The sequence below is a fragment of the Artemia franciscana genome, chromosome 1 (genome assembly GCF_032884065.1).
Source record: "Artemia franciscana chromosome 1, ASM3288406v1, whole genome shotgun sequence".
Classification (NCBI taxonomy): Eukaryota; Metazoa; Arthropoda; class Branchiopoda; order Anostraca; family Artemiidae; genus Artemia; species Artemia franciscana.
The window spans coordinates 32503107-32518083 of NC_088863.1; positions in this window are offsets into that span (position 1 = coordinate 32503107).

The following is a 14977-nucleotide window of genomic DNA, read 5'->3' on the forward strand; positions in this document are numbered from 1 at the left end:
TTTTTTTCCTTTTTTTTTCTTTTTTAGTTTATTTAGATTTTTAGATTTTTTAGTTTTTTTATTAGTTTTTAGTTTTTTTTTCTTTTTAGTTTTTTGGTAGTTTTTACCTTCTTTTTAGTTTTGTTAATTTTTTTTTTACTTATGTCCTGGTCGTCATTTATACTCCCTGTGTCCCGGTGCTTTGTTGATTGCTAATCGAACATTCCTTTTGTCCTGGTCGCTTTCTCTTTGAGTGTCGTCATTTATTTTTTTCTTTTTTAGTTCTTTTAGTTTTTACCTTTTTTAGTTTTTTTTAGTTTTTTAGATGAAAATTTTTTTTAGTTTTTTCCTTTTTCTCTTTTTAGTTTTTTATTGGTTTTTACCTTTATGTTAGCTTATTTTTCAGTTTTTTCCTTTTTTTTAGTTTTTTTTATTTTTTATTTTTTTTTAGTTTTTTACCTTTTTTTAGTTTTTTTAGTTTTTTTAGTTTTTTAGCTTTTTTACTTTTTTTATTAGTTTTTAGTTTTTTTGTAGTTTTTGCCTTTTTTTAGTTTTTTCAGTTTTTTTTTAGTTTTTTATTGGTTTTTACCTTTATGTTAGCTTATTTTTCAGTTTTTTTCCTTTTTTTAGTTTTTTTTATTTTTTATTTTTTTTTAGTTTTTTACCTTTTTTTAGTTTTTTTAGTTTTTTTAGTTTTTTAGCTTTTTTATTTTTTTTATTAGTTTTTAGTTTTTTTTGTAGTTTTTGCCTTTTTTTAGTTTTTTCAGTTTTGACGTCACCTGATCCAGTTTTTTCAGGTGACGTCACCTGATCCACGATACACAGATCCACAGACAACTTATTTTTATATATATAGATAGTTGTTTTTTTTTACTTATGTCCTGGTCGTCATTTATACTCCCTGTGTCCCGGTGCTTTGTTGATTGCTAATCGAACATTCCTTTTGTCCTGGTCGCTTTCTCTTTGAGTTTCGTCATTTATTTTTTTCTTTTTTAGTTCTTTTAGTTTTTACCTTTTTTAGTTTTTTTTAGTTTTTTAGATGAAAATTTTTTTTAGTTTTTTCCTTTTTTTCTTTTTAGTTTTTTATTGGTTTTTACCTTTATTTTAGCTTATTTTTCAGTTTTTTCCTTTTTTTTAGTTTTTTTTTATTTTTTATTTTTTTTAGTTTTTTACCTTTTTTTAGTTTTTTTAGTTTTTTTAGTTTTTTAGCTTTTTTACTTTTTTTATTAGTTTTTAGTTTTTTTTGTAGTTTTTGCCTTTTTTTAGTTTTTTCAGTTTTTTTTTTAGTTTTTATTGGTTTTTACCTTTATTTTAGCTTATTTTTCAGTTTTTTCCTTTTTTTTAGTTTTTTTTAGTTTTTAGTTTTTTGCCTTTTTTTAGTTTTTTTAGTTTTTTAGCTTTTTTATTAGTTTTTAGTTTTTTTTTGTAGTTTTTGCCTTTTTTTAGTTTTTTTAGTTTTTTAGCTTTTTTATTTTTTTTATTAGTTTTTAGTTTTTTTTGTAGTTTTTGCCTTTTTTTTAGTTTTTTCAGTTTTGACGTCACCTGATCCAGTTTTTTCAGGTGACGTCACCTGATCCATCCACAGACAGACAGACAGACAACTTATTTTTATATATATAGAAGATATAGGTACAGTTTCATTTCATTTTTTTTTCTTTTTTAGTTTTTTCTTTTCTTATTTTTTTTCTTTTTTAAGTTTCTTCTTTTTATTGATTTGTTTTCTTCAATTTGTCAATGTTCATTCTAACATTGACACTTGGAAAAATCTTTACGTGCCAAGCAAGCTAAAGCTCCAACAATTTATAATAAACCTCAAATTGGGGTATCTGTTTTAAGGTTTTCGAATTACCTGAATCTTTGTCAAAATATATTGAAATATTTGTGCAATTCCCAGTTTTTTTTTTAGTTTTTTCTTTTTTAGTTGTTTAGCTTTTTTTAGTTTTTTTTTTCTTTTTAGTTTTTTACCTCTTTATTTTTTTATTTTTTTTTACATTTTTTCTTTTCAAGTTTTTTCTTTTTTTTTATTTTTTAGTTTTTTTTTAGTTTTTTCTTTTTAGTTTTTTTTTAGTTTTTTACCATTTTTCTTTTTTCAGTTTTCTTTTTCTTCTTTATTTTTCAGACGTCATATGCAAACCCTCAATACAAAAATACATACAACTCATTTTTATTTATAGATAAGATATAATCTGGCGTAACAGACATAGTGTAACAGACATAAAAGACAGACAACTTATTTTTATATATATAGGTTTTTATATATATAGATACAGTTTCTTCTTTAGTTTTTTTTCTTTTTTAGTTTTTTCTTTTGTTTTAGTTTCTTCTTTTTATTGATTTGTTTTCTTCAATTTGTCAATGTTCATTCTAACATTGACACTTAAAAAAATCTTTATGTGTCAAGCATGCTAAAGCTCCAACAATTTATATTAAACCTCAAAATTTGGGGTATCTGTTTTAAGGTTTTCGAATTACTTTAATCTATTGTCAAAATATATTGAAATATTTGTGCAATTCCCAGTTTTTTTTTAGTTTTTTTTTAGTTTTTTAGCTTTTTTAGTTTTTTTTTAGTTTATCTTTTTTATTTTTTTACGTTTTTTCTTTTTACGTTTTTCTTTTTTTAATTTTTTAAATTTTAAATTTTTTTTTTAGTTTTTTCTTTTTTAGTTTTTTCTTTTTAGTTTTTTTTTAGTTTTTTACCATTTTTCTTTTTTTGAATTACTTTAATCTATTGTCAAAATATTTTGAAATATTTATGCAATTTCCAGTTTTTACATTCTAGTTTGTTTTCTTTTATATATATAGAAGATATAATCTGGCGTAACGGACAGACAACTTATTTTGTCTGTATTTTGTCTTCGCGCCCCCCCCAAGCCCCCCCGCGCGCGTAAGTCGTTACGCGCCATAATAGTTACGCGCCATTGTAGTTGTGTCCCTATGTCCCACCTGTGAATATAGATATATATATATATATATGGTTTTAACTACGTAAAACTTGCGAATATACAACATTCTTTGCTGTCCCATTGTCTTTGCATATAAATAGATTGTCAGGTTATCCCCCTGTTTCCCCCGGTGTCCCCGTTGTAGTTGTGTCCCTGTGTCCCGGTCGTCATTTATATTCCCTGTGTCCCGGGTCCCGGTCATCATTTGTATCCCGGTGTCCCGGTCTGTATATACATTCGTTTTTTAGTTTTGTTTTTCTCCTTTATTTTTTTCCTTTTTTTTTCTTTTTTAGCTTATTTAGATTTTTAGATTTTTTAGTTTTTTTTATTAGTTTTTAGTTTTTATTTCTTTTTAGTTTTTTTGTCCCGGTCGTCATTTATATCCCCCTGTTTCCCCCGGTGTCCCCGTTGTAGTTGTGTCCCTGTGTCCCGGTCGTTATTTATATTCCCTGTGTCCCGGTCGTCATTTGTATCCCGGTGTACCGGTCTGTATATACATTCGTTTTTTAGTTTTGTTTTTCTCCTTTATTTTTTTCCTTTTTTTTTCTTTTTTAGTTTATTTAGATTTTTAGATTTTTTAGTTTTTTTATTAGTTTTTAGTTTTTTTTTCTTTTTAGTTTTTTTGTAGTTTTTACCTTCTTTTTAGTTTTGTTAATTTTTTTTTTTACTTGTGTCCTGGTCGTCATTTATACTCCCTGTGTCCCGGTGCTTTGTTGATTGCTAATCGAACATTCCTTTTGTCCTGGTCGCTTTCTCTTTGAGTGTCGTCATTTATTTTTTTCTTTTTTAGTTCTTTTAGTTTTTACCTTTTTTAGTTTTTTTTTAGTTTTTAGTTTTTTTAGTTTTTTACCTTTTTTTAGTTTTTTAGCTTTTTTATTTTTTTTATTAGTTTTTAGTTTTTTTGTAGTTTTTGCCTTTTTTTTTAGTTTTTTGTCCTGGTCGCTTTCTCTTTGAGTGTCGTCATTTATTAGTTTTTTCCTTTTTTTTTTTAGTTTTTTATTGGTTTTTACCTTTATTTTAGCTTATTTTTCAGTTTTTTCCTTTTTTTTAGTTTTTTTTTATTTTTTATTTTTTTTAGTTTTTTACCTTTTTTTAGTTTTTTTAGTTTTTTTAGTTTTTTAGCTTTTTTACTTTTTTTATTAGTTTTTAGTTTTTTTTTGTAGTTTTTGCCTTTTTTTAGTTTTTTCAGTTTTTTTTTTAGTTTTTTATTGGTTTTTACCTTTATAGTTTTTTTAGTTTTTTAGCTTTTTTATTTTTTTTATTAGTTTTTAGTTTTTTTTGTAGTTTTTGCCTTTTTTTAGTTTTTTCAGTTTTGACGTCACCTAATCCAGTTTTTTCAGGTGACGTCACCTGACACATCCATCCACACATCCATCCACACATCCACAGACAGACAACTTATTTTTATATATATAGATAGATGAGTATTGGGCTCCAAGTACATCAACGTTGTCAAATTTAACTCAGTCTTACTTTTATCTCTAGTAAATATATTTCAAAGCATAAAATCACTTTTGTGAAATCACAAGTATTGAAACTTAGATAACATAGATATATAAAACGAAAAGAAATTATAAAGAAATTCCGCGAAGCCAATGTATAAAATATAATGCCAGAAAGCCCAATAACATTGGAGGGATAAAAGCAAAGTTTCCAGTGGATAATTCAAGTTTGAAATAAACAAACAATACTCTAGAGCATCAATTGTCTTTTTGCTCTCTGATTGATATTAGTTCTCTGTTTTGCCTTATTCTGCGCCTTTGGTCAATTGGGGGTGGCCAAGCAATAAGAAACATCGAAGGTTGGGTGAATGACTTGAAACATGGTTAGGGAACTGAGAATTGAAACCGGTTTGTTGAACGCGAAACAATATATTTTTCTGTAAGAAAATATCACCAGAGAACTGAGATCAGAAGTCGGTTTGGTTTCTGTTAAAAAAAAAAAAAAAAAAGTGATTTACTCCTACAGGAAAGGTGAAGCGAAAAAGTCATTTTATGCTTCGATTTAACTAGGTTCAGTCAAAATCAATGTTATTGATTCACTTATAAAGCTAGAAATGGCGGTTATTGGAACCAGACTGGTGACAGTCTAGCCTCTTTTTTAATTTTTGTGCTAAGTATAAATCGCAATAGTGAAACAAAGGTATATTTTAAACTATTCAATTTGTTATTTTTTAGCATTTCTTCTGTCAGAGAGCAGATTGGATTATTCAAATTAGTAAAACGCTGAGTTTTTTTCCGCTCCAACTCTTAACAGGAGTGATTCCTCTTTGGGGGGTCGATGTCTTAAATCCAAGTTTGGGATCCCCCTCCCCTACACACGAGAAAGCCAAGAATACAATTAATGTTCGTGTAATAAAAAAGAACAGAGAAAAGGTAGTTTCGAGATATAAATTCCCCTCTTGCAACTGAAACATGTTGGAAAATTGTTAAGGTGACTTGGTATCATGTTATTCGGCCTAAAATTGCGAACTTCCGAAGTTTAAACCCCCTTGGAGAAATTTTGGGATCCCTCTGCTACTTCGGTCTGGGTATTATGACAAGGGCCTCCATAGGACTTTTCGTTGGTTCCGAATATTACAAAATTGAGCAATTTACAAACATGTGATTTGTTGCATGAGCCTGTGGTATTAAATTTGATCCATTTTCAAAGAGCCTAACTATTTAAATGATAAAAAAAGACAAATGAAATGAAAAATTTAATGATAATTTTACAAAAAAACAACAACAACAAAAAACTAACTAAACTGTGCCCCATTACTTCTGGTTTCCACCTTCTCCTTGAAAATAGTCTTATGAGCATTGATGTATGGATCCTAGCGTTTTCCCATGATTGTCACTCCTCAATTTTGTCAAACAATTACTTAGTTTCGAACAAACTCTTGCAGTCATTTATATTCAGTGTACGCTCGTACGCGATGTTCTTTCGTGCGAGCAATCTAAGTACGAATTTTGCAATAATGCGTCCCATCCCAAAATTGTCTGACAAGATGAGTTGTAAGGAGGTTTACGACACTTCTGCGATCGCAAAACTACCATGGAGAAGATTCGTATGCTGCAACAATAGTCTCCATGTTTTTCCCCGAGGGTCATTGCCCCTCCCACCCTCCTCTCTACTGTCTATGGGAGACAAATGTATTACAAATTATTTTCAAAAAATCACCTTGAAAACCATAAAACTATAAATTGCCTGGTACTTCAACCCCACACCCAGTCTCTTTCTCTCTCTCTCTTTCTGAATTATTATTTGGGAACGAACACAATTCAGGGTTGATTATGGTTCTCGAAGCGTTGTATTAATCTTAAATGTAAAACAGGGATTGCAGGAGGGAGCAGTTACTTTCCCCACATTCAAAACAACCTTGGATTCAACAGTTTTTTGAAACAATCTGATAGTAAAGTGCAACCCTTGTCAATTGGATCTAAAACTCTTGAAACAAAGTTTGGATCAAAATATATGCAACAACAAGATCTATTATTTATGCTAATTCTAAATTTATAAAATTTATAGATTTTAAAGTTCCTCATAAAATGGCTACCACCTGAATATTTGCGCAGTTTTAGAAATAGAAATTGAACTCTCCCGAAAAATGTGCCATTTTGATGGAAATTATGCAGCAAAAAGCTCAATGTATATAAGAGCCCTAAAGCCACTATTGAAAAACATATGACAAGTTATTTTGTATCTTTAAAAATATGTATTTTTTTTCATTTTCCATTAAAAGATGGTGAGGTACGTGACCATCCGCAGGGTTCATTCGAACGAACATATGAAGGTTTCCTGCCCTTTTAAGTAACAAACGATGTCACGCCACAGGACATTCCACACCATATTATTTTGGCCCGTCATAATTCCCGACCCGCCGAGAAAATTTTTTTAAGCTCTTAAAAGGTTATTTACACAGCCTCAGAAGTCAGACTGTAATATGCCATTCATCACGAAGCATAAATGTTGTTGATAAAGACGACCCTTTATTTTAGACCAGTTATCAAATAAAAATCTGGTATAGAGGTATGCTTTCAGAACGACTGCACAAGGGCAATTGGAATGGATTAAAATTTATTCTTCACAATTTCTCACGAATGAAAAAGTTGATTGATGTACATTTGCTTTAAACAATACAATTTTCATTTAAAATGGCTTATAGGATAAGCAGTTGCACGTTTGTTGCACTCTTAAATGCTTTGGGTAGAGTATTTTAAAGCTTTAGCGCAAACAACAGGGTGTAATGAGATGGTAGTGAATTGTATGCAGAGAAATTCCTATTCACTTTAAGTTTTAATATTGCTCTTTACTTTCATTTAGAAACTTCTTTTTTTTATTTAATTCCATGTAAATCAGAGTCTAGACTCACATTTCAAATCTGAGTCAATCCTTGTTTATGGTACAATGTTTCAATTGGCACCAAATCAATGGAAAAATAATGTGCATATGTGAAACCTGAAGTTCAAGCCTGGAGGCGAGTTTAGCCAGAACAGCCTCCTAACGAAGCAGTGAATTCGCCAAATTTCTCAAAATGGCAAAAAAAAACAATACACTGAATGCTCTTATTGAGAGGGATCCTACCCAAATACCTTACCCACATTCTGCCTGCGCATTGTGTACGAGACGGACTAGTGAACGTTCACTGCTGAAAGAGAAGCCATATGTTACAGGCACAAATAAAACGTCCCAATTAAAGTCGCAGGAAATGAGACTTCCCAGTAAGTGAAGACTGAAGAATATGCGTGCGCAAATTAAATGACTAAAAATTTACCTTTTAGTGTTTTCGCTCTCTCCTGCTTCATTAGGGTCCGATAGTCTCCAATAGATTGTCTCATCACCATACGCTTGCTTGGCAAGGGCGAATTTTTGTTTTTCAGTGTGTCAACAGCTTTAATCAGGGTTTCAACTGAAACAAGATATAGGTTACAGCACAATTAAGTGGCTGCATAAATTTAATGGCCTATTAGTAAAGATAACAGAACTATATTCATAAACGATCTAGACAAAGATCTATTAAAACACACTAACTGTCGCAACAGAACAGAGCATGAAAAGATAATTTTTTAAGAATTTCTGCAAACAAAGAGAATTTCTGTTTTCATTAGAATCTCAGGAAATTAAACAGAAAAATAAATAATCTTTCGGCAATATATTATGAAAAAGATTATCACCAGAAATTATAGCAAACATAAAAATTGACAATAGGAATAAGTTTCCTTTTAGAATAGTAAAACTAAACTGATTGTGACAAATCAGCTTATTCTTAGACATTGCATTTGCTCTGCAAACTTGATTACTGTATGATTTTTTTTATGTTTTTTTTTTGGAAAAAAAGAAAGCACTTTTACTTGTCCATTTTTTGCTTGTGGTGATGAAATAATGAAGTAGGTTCAACATAGCATTTACCGTGTTTGTATGGCGTTTTAATAATAACAATAATAACAAAAAAACAAACAAGTGACATTACTAATAGAAAAATTGACAAGTACTTCAAGACAGGGCAATATACACAGTACCTTTCTTTTGTGGTAGTTTTTTTTCACGCATAATAATCTCCAAGCGTTTCACACACCAATCTATTTCTTCATCCAAGGTAAATGCATCTTTTTCTTGTTCATTTTCTCTGTTTTTTGCAATAGTATTAGCTGAATTTTTTCCAGGGCTTCTACTTGTCTTTCTGCTCTCCATTGAATGATAAGCACACTTTGAATATTTTTTCTATGGTATCTATAAAGAAGATAAATGAAAGTAAGATTAAAAATGTAATAGTTGAATTCTTTGCTATACATTGCTTTCACTATTTACTCACTGTGGCATACTTCGATGCATTCAACATTGGAAAATAGCTTTTTTTTCTGAATTCATACTTTCAGTACACGCATATGTATCTTGATTAGACTTGAACGTATAGTTAGGATTGAGAGGAGTAAAAAAAAAAATATCGGCTTCATTCTCTATAGCTTAGTATATTAAGTTCCATGGATTAATTGATCATCCGTCGTTAAGTCGAAATCAACTTGGTTTGCATTAAAGCTTGTTGTCGTTTTGCCTGAAATACACAGATGTATCCAAATTGGGACTTCATATTTTCTCTAAATAGTTAAGAAATGTAAAATGACCTCCGAAGCATCTTTTCTTACATGCTCAAGAAATAACGAAAAGTACTTCACAGATTAAAAATAAATAAATCACACAATACAAATGAAAAACAACACTAGCCTCTCAGTGTCACAGCTGGATGCCTAGTTAATGAGGAAAATCAGAAGAGCATTGAATGTTTAATCCAAATGTGATTCTTCTAAGGTTTTTATCCGTTAGTTTACTCCTTGAAAGAAAAGTTAAACAACTAAAATTTCTTTTCTAATGAAAGATTGGCTCGAAAATTGATAATTTGGACAGTAAGGATGTCGTTCCATTGACAATCTGGATGAAAATGCTGTTCCACTGAAAATTAGCATCGTGAGCTCATAATCTATTTTGTGAACGTTACTTTTCGATAACTCTGCTAAAAAATAAAGTGTAGTCTTTTTGGGATTGTGAATTTATGTTTTATGAACTGGTTTTACGAACTGTTTTGTTCCACTGATAATATTGTACATATAGTTTGTTAGAGGAAAAAGAATTTAAAGCCGGAAATTTGCAAGTCCGCTTGAACTGAGTTCGTATCATAATACGGATTAGAGCATTCATTCGACTATTGAAGAAGAAGCCTTAAATTCTGATACACCTGGCAGCAGAAGACTGCAATTGAGGGTTTACTTGAATTGGTCAATTCAGAAATTAAACTTGTCAACCTTAGAAAACATATTCCAAATATTTGTAGCCGTATTTTTCTTCAAATAATTGTGATTTGACTACGACGATTGGTTAAAGAAATGGATAAATGTTTAAAGAAAATTATATGTATACAGCTTAGTCGGTGTGATCCCTAGAATATAAACTCCAGATCTTATAATGATCAGTTAAATCCTCTGGCGGCGGAGTGAGTTGATCTCTGGTTGGATAGGGGGTTCGGTCCCAGCCGCCGCAGGCCCTGACATCACATGAACACTATACATTAGCATCCCAAAATAACCAAGCAAGAAGAAGAAGATAAGTTAATTAGTTTGGAGTAAATCTTGTACAAAGTAAATAGCTTTAGCCTAGAGTTGCATTGGTCAGCTTGACTTAGTAATACTTGTGACAAATGACGTCACACTTCGATATTCGAAAAAGCAGGATCTTGATCAAGACTGTTAACAGTCGTGGTAACAAACTGTAAGTAAGGAGTGACACGACTCAACAGTAACTGAAACTCTAGAAAATAGAATTTTGATATCAATCAATATATCAAAAGAATTGACTTGTTACGTCTTTTACAAATATATAAGATTCATGAAGCTTGGTGTTATCCATAAAAGGCTACGAGCCTGAGGAAATTTGCCCTATTTTCGAAAAAGGGGGAAATAACCGCAACAGGTCAAAGAATCTTCATCAAAATCACACCATCAGATTCAGCGTATAAGAGAATCCAACTGTAGAGGTTCTAAGCTCCTATCTGCACAATTGTGGAATTTTGTAGAGAAGAAAGATCATGGATACGTGGCTATTTGGGTTATTTTTCCGAGAGGGTGAATCGTGTCAAAACCAATGGTCCCTGAACATCAGGAGAAAGCTTACTTGAACGGAAATGAGAAGTTCGACTGTACTTTTTAAGTGACTAAAAAGATTGAAGGTCAACTAGTCCACCTACCACGCCCGCTTTCCCCCAAAATCGTGAACTAAATTATGGCATAGGCATTTTGTTCGGCATAGTTGAAAAGTCACAAAACTATACCTTTAAAAATAACATAGCGCCTCCCCCAGCCCCTGGGGATAGGTCTTTATGTTGTATAATTTGCCCATTGTTTACGTATAGTATTTGTTATTGGGAAGCATACAGACATTTTTTTGCGGGGGGGGGGAGAGGATTTTGTTCTGTGTGCTTGGGGTGGGTTTCCATGGGGATAATTTCCCATGAGGAGGGAAATTTCTGGGGGTGAACTATCTAGGGGAAATTTTAAACTGAAGGGATTTGACAGAATTCTTATATGAAATTATTTATCTCATTTCTCTTGGCCTACTCAATTTAGCAAGTGGAGATGATGCGAAGGATTGTCTAGGGAGGATTTTCAGCAAAATTGGATTTTCGGGAAATAATTTCCACGGAAGGGGGATTTCCAGAGTAATCGAAAAAACAATTAGAACTTCGTCTTTTTCAATTGAAAGTAAACTAAGGGGAATTTTATAGGCTGAATCTTCTGCCAGAAACTTTACAAAGGGGAAAGGGGATTTTCAGCAAGGATGGAATTGCCTGAAAGAAATTTTAAGGAGAGGGCGTGTATTTTACGTGGGAGGAGCTTTTGATGGAGGACTTTCCTGTAAGGAGAGGGAATTTTTCATGAAGGGTGTGCCAGATTTACTTTCATTATTTGAAAAACGATAAGAAATTAATATTTTTTTTCAATTGAATGCAAGGAGCAACATTAAAACTAAAAACGAAGAAAAATTATTCTGTATATGAAGAGGTTGCCCCCTTCCTAAATACCTATTTACGCTAAAGTTTTACTGTTTGTCCAAATCTTTTAAGAACAACTCCTGAAACACAAATGTTTATTGATTGCTTAATTAGAATAGGAAGCTTTTTTAAAAGTGCTAAAATTAAACATTAGTCACATGTGAAGTGACCGTCATCAGTAGTAATACTAAACTAAAACAATTAAAAATAAAATAAACTACATATTGTTTAATAATCTTATTCTTTCCAAAGCAAAAACGGAAGCAAGATAGTCTACTAGAAAGACGGTTTCTCCAGGTCGTGCTTTGCTTTGTACAGTTGTATCTAGTCTCTTCTCTCATTCATCTATGTTTTAGGGTGAGAATATTCAGTTTGATGGCGAGTCTTTAAACCCTTTATAGTGCAGCTGAATCTATTTTATAGCAGGGTTTCAAAATCACAATCCCATACTATATTGTAGGTCTGACATTGCCCTTGTAGAGTTTTACAAGTCTGATTGTTTAAGTACTTGAAACTTTATTTGACAAGCAAGATGAGTTGTGATAGTCTACTTTAGAAATTGTTTTCCGAGTATGCCCATGAAAGTTTAATTGCGAGTCAGTAATGTTTAGTTCAAAGGAAGCCGTAAATAAGATTGTCACATCTAGCTCAACTAGTTTCTTTAAATGTTATACATAGTTGGTCTAGAAAACAATTGTCTACCCTAGAATACTGATGCTAAGTTTGCTCTAGATCTATCCTGCACTCATTGTGTTGCGAGAGCAACACTTTGATTTTGTCCCGTTTTTTTTCCTTTATTCTTTTTTTTTATGTCGCCGATCTCGGCTTATTCCTGCAAACTGGTAAGGGTCTAACCTGTGTGGTTTTTACGGAAAGTGTGGACCTCAGGCCGGATTGATGAATATGACATTACATTTTGGAAAGCTCCACAGAACTCTTGCCTGAGGCCAGAAAGGATGGTTTTTGCTTGTCCACGAGCCAGAGCCTATGGTGTGCGAAGTGAAGTGGAGTTATATAGCCTATGTCAGAGAGGAGAATCTGAAGTTGTCCAGCCAAGCTTTCGTTTCATCAAAGCATGTTTCTGCTTTCGAATGGAAAGCTCCGTTCTAGCAGGCAAGCAGGCAGGCACCACTTTCAAATTGAAGATGGAATAAAATCTATAAGTGTTAAATATATGCGGCAGTTACCCGGCCCCACAGCCAGTATATCTTCATTGAGTGATAAATAGAAAAATTTACAGAAGCAAAAAAGTGGCATTTTCCCACGGGTCCGAAAGTGCTGCCATGATTTCGGCTGGGTTTATCATTTGTTTATTCGGACTTGGGATTGAGGTAGAGAAATGGTATCAGATGTACCTCTTAAACTTTAAAAGTTCTGTCATTGCTAAAAAAAATTGGAGCTTATCCTTTGTTCCTTTCTAAGTGGTGACGTTAAAAAGTTGGCCTACGGCAAAAAAAAAATCAACTTTTGAACTACGACAGATAGAATTTTTTTTTCGACGGCAATCGATAGCTCTAGATGAGCTGATCAAAGTACATATCATCCATTTTGTGGTACAAAAAATCCTTCATAAGATATGCTAGTTTGAAAGTTTCAAGGGGTTGACAACTTCAATAGTAGGGTACACACTGAAACCAAAAATAGGCCGATACCAATTTTGAGACAGGTAGAGGACTTGTAAGCAACAGTCGGCTTTTAGACCATAATCATCTTCGGAAATAAGGGGTTTGCAACTTTGGCTAGTTGGTGTACCTATTATTTGTTTCCGGTGTATTTGATGGTAAGACCAATTCGGTTCCAGTGGTAAGACATGCAGGGGACTTGTAAGTAATAATCGTCTGTTAGGCTACAATCATCTTCAGTGAAGAGGGGTTTGTAACTTTTGCTAGTTGGTGTAGCCTACCCATACTCACTGTAACCTAGAATTAAGTGTTTACGCAACGGGTACAAACAATAACGTAAAACAATGAGGTAGTTTCGTAATAATTAGTGTCATCTATGGTATTTTAATCCTGAAAAGTTACGAATAGCTTTATAATACCAACTAGATTATATAAGATATTGTTCCAAGTTTTCATCCGTCACGATTGAAAAGGATAAAGTTCAACTGACTGCAAAGTCAATTTAGTCCCTTCTTTCAATGTTCTTTTGTTATTGTTGTTTTTTCAACGCTGAGGAATAGCCTTTGATCATGTTATTACTGATCGCGTTCTTCTTTGAACATAAGGTTTTAAAAGCTTCGATAAGCTGACAACTTCAAGTTTAACCGATAGCATAGAAACAAAACCAAAGTGTTGCTCTCGCAACACTTTATTCGGTGAAGCTGGAGAAAGGTTGCCGTAACATTTCACGTTGCAAAGGCAATGTAGGTCTAGTTAATTTCCGAATGACCCTTATATATTCGAAATTACGAAATTTTTAACTTTTCCCAATAATTATGATCGCCACAAATTTTCTTTGACTGTTTACTTTTTACACTAGACATGATTGTGTCAAATCAGTGGATGTATGATCACGGGAGAGGGATCACCCAAAGACAAAACTTAAAGTTCTAGCTCTCTTTTAGTATACAAATAAGGCCACGCAACAAAGAAGTGCCTATTTAGGCCATCAAACAAATGTTTAACGAAAGTGCTATTAAGCTGAAATATCGTTAGACAGCCAACCGGCTTTGAACTATGGAGAGCTATTTACACATTATCCAAGGTTTGGGGGGCTTTAAGGTCGTGCTTTGGCGCATTTGTCAAGAAAACTGTCAACCTGTACAACATGTCAAGCTGTATATTAAAATGGCAGCCTCTTTTTTCATGTAGATTGGGCTATTTTCATAACTTGCTTACCTCGCTCAAGGGCTGCACACAATACGTCGTCTAGAGAGGCATATTTTTCTGACTCTATGATTGTCATTATTCAATTGAATATCTTAAAAATCCTGATCTGATAGCAGACAGAACTCCAGGAGACAGCTGGGTTATTGGAAGGGCATGAGATAGCCTTCCGACTGGTTTTGACCTGTAAAAAGTAACTGCAACTTTAAGTTTGCAATCGACTGATCCCCACCCCAGTTCCTATGACCACCTATTCTGTATGATCAGGCCAGGAATAAAAAGGAGTTACGATAATACATTGCAGACCCATCACCCTTTTCCAAGTCACTATTGTGTTCACAACGAAATTATCCGCGAACAATCTGTTTTACATGGGCCATTTAAACAATATGTGACCCTTGTCCTGGTGACTGCATGGATGAGATGATGTTATCCTTAGAGGCACATTTTGACTGTTTTAATAGAAGCGGCTATTGCGAAATTCCAAACAACTATCGAGGGGCTGCAGGGGTAAATGGGGCACTGAAGGTGCAAAGCTTTCAGTTGAATTTTCCCTTAAAGCAGCACTAGAATTTTTAATGCGAGTAAATAAACCCTACCCCAGGTTTCTATCACCATCTGTCCTAAATGATAAGGGTAAGAAAAAATAAAAAATAAAAAGAGATAATACCTGGGTAAAAAGAAATATTACATGGGAGAAATATTAT